The sequence below is a fragment of the Schistocerca serialis genome, unplaced genomic scaffold (genome assembly GCF_023864345.2).
Source record: "Schistocerca serialis cubense isolate TAMUIC-IGC-003099 unplaced genomic scaffold, iqSchSeri2.2 HiC_scaffold_1142, whole genome shotgun sequence".
Taxonomy (NCBI): Eukaryota; Metazoa; Arthropoda; class Insecta; order Orthoptera; family Acrididae; genus Schistocerca; species Schistocerca serialis.
The window spans coordinates 325001-330000 of record NW_026047340.1 but is presented as its reverse complement, the minus strand read 5'-3'; the positions used below and the strand labels follow the sequence as shown (position 1 = coordinate 330000).

Here is a 5000-nt window from a genome sequence, read left to right as displayed (position 1 = left end):
CTCATTCCGATTACGGGGCCTCGGATGAGTCCCGTATCGTTATTTTTCGTCACTACCTCCCCGTGCCGGGAGTGGGTAATTTGCGCGCCTGCTGCCTTCCTTGGATGTGGTAGCCGTTTCTCAGGCTCCCTCTCCGGAATCGAACCCTGATTCCCCGTTACCCGTTACAACCATGGTAGGCGCAGAACCTACCATCGACAGTTGATAAGGCAGACATTTGAAAGATGCGTCGCCGGTACGAGGACCGTGCGATCAGCCCAAAGTTATTCAGAGTCACCAAGGCAAACGGACCGGACGAGCCGACCGATTGGTTTTGATCTAATAAAAGCGTCCCTTCCATCTCTGGTCGGGACTCTGTTTGCATGTATTAGCTCTAGAATTACCACAGTTATCCAAGTAACGTGGGTACGATCTAAGGAACCATAACTGATTTAATGAGCCATTCGCGGTTTCACCTTAATGCGGCTTGTACTGAGACATGCATGGCTTAATCTTTGAGACAAGCATATGACTACTGGCAGGATCAACCAGGGAGCTGCGTCAACTAGAGCTGAGCAGCCGGCCGCCCGGGAGTGTGTCCCGGGGGCCCGCGCGAACACGCAAGCGTCCGCTCAATTATTCTGCAAACAGGAGGAGGCTGAGCTCCCCTGCACAACACACCTCGAAACCCTCTCAGGTCCCGGCGGCGCGCAGCGCCGTCCTAAGTACTTGGTCGGGTTCGAGAGAGGCGCAATCGCCCGGAGTTAGGCGAGTAGACGCTTTAGGTGCGACCACCCGTGCTCCCAACTGAGCTTGCCGCTGCCGACAGAGGCCCGGGAGCGTGCTGTCGTGGCATTGCCGGCGGGAGACAACACGCGCCACCTACGGTGACCGGCAGCTCCAACGCCAGCGCCACAGAAGGACAAAAGCCCTACTTGGGTGCCGAAGCGAACTCTCCCAGCACAGCGCACGCGCCAACACGTCCGCACAGCTGCGATACAAACCACCTGCGAGAACCGCTGGGGCGACCGAGCAGCAGACGGCGTCGCGGCGCCGAGCGCCGGGCGGCGGCGCATCCTCAGCGCACAAAGTCCTCAATCGGACCAGCACACTGCAGATGGCCACCGCGCTTCGCACCGGGCCCGCGAGGACCTACTTTGGCCGCAAGGCGCCGCGAGCAGGGGGCGCCGGCGCGCAGCTGCGCCGCCTGCCGCGTCCGTCGGCCGGCGCGCCTGCCACCGGCCGCCCCCACCAGCCGGCTGTAGCGCGTGCGCCCACGCACCGCGCTGCCAGCACGCCGGGCGGCCCCCCCTCACCGGCCGGGGACGGTCCCACCCAGCCACCGCCGCGTATCGCCTCACACCCAGATCCCCTTTCACGTTCGTGGGCATGGTGGGTCCCCTTTCACGTTCGTGGGCATGGTGGGTATCCCTGAAACAACCGGTTAATAGCTCGACCGATCGTCGCCAACACTGATTCACCTCTAGCGAGAACAACCGCACCACAACGGGTTACCGGTTGTTCATTTGCGTAACGTCACCAGCAAACGTACACGTCCATCGCCATTTGCAACGAGTATTGCATGCCTGTGTCAGGTGTCACAACACACTACGTCTGCCCACATAGATGCAACAACATGTGCACGCCTAGAGAACACGTGGAAGGTAGACCCCGTACGTATGCGGTGTCCATTGCGCGAACGACTGTCAGCCCGCCTCTGCAGCATGTCGCAGATGTGGAACGCGGTGCAACATGCTATCACGGTGTGTGAGAAGAGACGACTACGTCCGAATACACGCTCCACTACATCAACAGACTGCTCATGCTGATCGCCATCCAGGGCGTCCGTTCCTCCCACACGTCTGTATGGCGTACCACACTGCAATCCAGCTCTTATAGGGAGACGACACGTAGCTGCGTGCACAATATTTGGACTGTATGGTCCGCCGTTGCTAGGCGCTGTCGTCATACGGTCACATGGGCCACGATGTATCATTCAGTACATACGGAGCAATGTGCAGTACAGTTTGTGGGTTTTGCGTACATCGGCGGACAGGTGACAGGCCGTACCACAACGTAGGCTGAGTACGTCGGCATGCGAAGGGCATTGAACATGCAAACTTCTCACCGACCAGCTTGCGAAGGCAGGGGGGAAGGGGGGGGGGGCATGTACGTCCTGCTGCTATCCACACTACAGTGTATAGCAGGAGCATGTGGAAAGTCAGCAACACCTGCAAGGTGTTTAACATGACGCGATACACAGGGGACCGGGCAGTGCGAGTAGCGAACTATATTGCGAGGGTTGCGGTTAGGCAACACTACACTACTTTAACGGGTTGCATAACAATTACAGAGCAGGTTCAGCGACAACGTGCGTCAGGTTAAGGCGCAATATAGTTTAGGTTACGGCGCACTTTAGGTTAGGTTAAGGCACATTATAGGTTAGGTTAAGGCACAACATGGGTTACGTTAAGGCACAACATGGGTTACGTTAAGGCACAACATGGGTTAGGTTAAGGCACAACATGGGTTAGGTTAAGGCACAACATGGGTTAGGTTAAGGCACAACATGGGTTAGGTTAAGGCACAACATGGGTTAGGTTAAGGCACAACATGGGTTAGGTTAAGGCACAACATGGGTTAGGTTAAGGCACAACATGGGTTAGGTTAAGGCACAACATGGGTTAGGTTAAGGCACAACATGGGTTAGGTTAAGGCACAACATGGGTTAGGTTAAGGCACAACATGGGTTAGGTTAAGGCACAACATGGGTTAGGTTAAGGCACAACATGGGTTAGGTTAAGGCACAACATGGGTTAGGTTAAGGCACAACATGGGTTAGGTTAAGGCACAACATGGGTTAGGTTAAGGCACAACATGGGTTAGGTTAAGGCACAACATGGGTTAGGTTAAGGCACAACATGGGTTAGGTTAAGGCACAACATGGGTTAGGTTAAGGCACAACATGGGTTAGGTTAAGGCACAACATGGGTTAGGTTAAGGCACAACATGGGTTAGGTTAAGGCACAACATGGGTTAGGTTAAGGCACAACATGGGTTAGGTTAAGGCACAACATGGGTTAGGTTAAGGCACAACATGGGTTAGGTTAAGGCACAACATGGGTTAGGTTAAGGCACAACATGGGTTAGGTTAAGGCACAACATGGGTTAGGTTAAGGCACAACATGGGTTAGGTTAAGGCACAACATGGGTTAGGTTAAGGCACAACATGGGTTAGGTTAAGGCACAACATGGGTTAGGTTAAGGCACAACATGGGTTAGGTTAAGGCACAACATGGGTTAGGTTAAGGCACAACATGGGTTAGGTTAAGGCACAACATGGGTTAGGTTAAGGCACAACATGGGTTAGGTTAAGGCACAACATGGGTTAGGTTAAGGCACAACATGGGTTAGGTTAAGGCACAACATGGGTTAGGTTAAGGCACAACATGGGTTAGGTTAAGGCACAACATGGGTTAGGTTAAGGCACACCATGGGTTAGGTTAAGGCACACCATGGGTTAGGTTAAGGCACAACATGGGTTAGGTTAAGGCACAACATGGGTTAGGTTAAGGCACAACATGGGTTAGGTTAAGGCACAACATGGGTTAGGTTAAGGCACAACGTAGGTTAGGTTAAGGCACAACGTAGGTAAGGTTAAGGCACAACGTAGGTTAGGTTAAGGCACAACATGGGTTAGGTTAAGGCACAACATGGGTTAGGTTAAGGCACAACATGGGTTAGGTTAAGGCACAACATGGGTTAGGTTAAGGCACAACATGGGTTACGTTACGGCACAACATGGGTTACGTTACGGCACAACATGGGTTACGTTACGGCACAACATGGGTTACGTTACGGCACAACATGGGTTACGTTTCGGCACAAATTAGGTTAGGTTACGGCACAAATTAGGTTAGGTTAAGGCACAAATTAGGTTAGGTTAAGGCACAAATTAGGTTAGGTTAAGGCACAAATTAGGTTAGGTTAAGGCACAAATTAGGTTAGGTTAAGGCACAAATTAGGTTAGGTTAAGGCACAAATTAGGTTAGGTTAAGGCACAAATTAGGTTAGGTTAAGGCACAAATTAGGTTAGGTTAAGGCACAAATTAGGTTAGGTTAAGGCACAAATTAGGTTAGGTTAAGGCACGATATAGGTTAGGTTAAGGCACGATATAGGTTAGGTTAAGGCACGATATAGGTTAGGTTAAGGCACGATATAGGTTAGGTTAAGGCACGATATAGGTTAGGTTAAGGCACGATATAGGTTAGGTTAAGGTACGATATAGGTTAGGTTAAGGTACGATATAGGTTAGGTTAAGGTACGATATAGGTTAGGTTAAGGTACGATATAGGTTAGGTTAAGGTACGATATAGGTTAGGTTAAGGTACGATATAGGTTAGGTTAAGGTACGATATAGGTTAGGTTAAGGTACGATATAGGTTAGGTTAAGGTACGATATAGGTTAGGTTAAGGTACGATATAGCGTAGGTTCAGATACACATTGTTGTAGGGAAAGGTGTATTGGGGGGGGGGGGGCGGCAGGTTCGTTGATAGTGATTATCGTAATTGGATGCCTGCGGTATTATCCGATTTGTCACGTCAGGATGCACTTTTGGCTCATGACAGGCGGCGCTCCGATTCCATGGTTGTGGCAGATCTGTGTCTTTCATTCCTGCCATTGTTTGTGTGCTGTGACAGGAGGCAGTATTGTGATGTTGGGTGCACCACTGTGTAGGACATGTGTGGGTGTTCGTGGCTTAGCTGAGCAATGTGCGGATGTCGGAAGGGTGGGATATTGTGTTTTCTGGGTGGACCTCCCGGTCTGGTAATGATAGTGTGGATTGTGTCATGTGGCGGAGAGGATGCACTGGATGTTCTTCCATGCTGGTGGTTAGATATTGTGTGTGATAAGAGAGTAGTGTGTGATAAGAGTGTCTGGCTGACGTGTGGTTCTCATTGTGTGCAGAGTCTTTCAGCATGTATAGGGACGGTTGTATATATTATCTGTATTCTGATG

At 51.3% G+C, this 5000-nt stretch overlaps 1 non-coding gene across 1 annotated transcript in view; it reads right to left on the bottom strand.

Moving 5' to 3' along the window:
- Window positions 1-534, bottom strand: part of LOC126432590 (small subunit ribosomal RNA) — a 1909-nt gene extending 1375 nt beyond the window's left edge. Inside the window, exon 1 of the ribosomal RNA XR_007578075.1 lies at window positions 1-534. This exon is cut by the window's left edge and continues 1375 nt beyond it. This is a non-coding gene — a ribosomal RNA (small subunit ribosomal RNA).
- Between the last annotated feature and the right edge of the window lie 4466 nt (window positions 535-5000).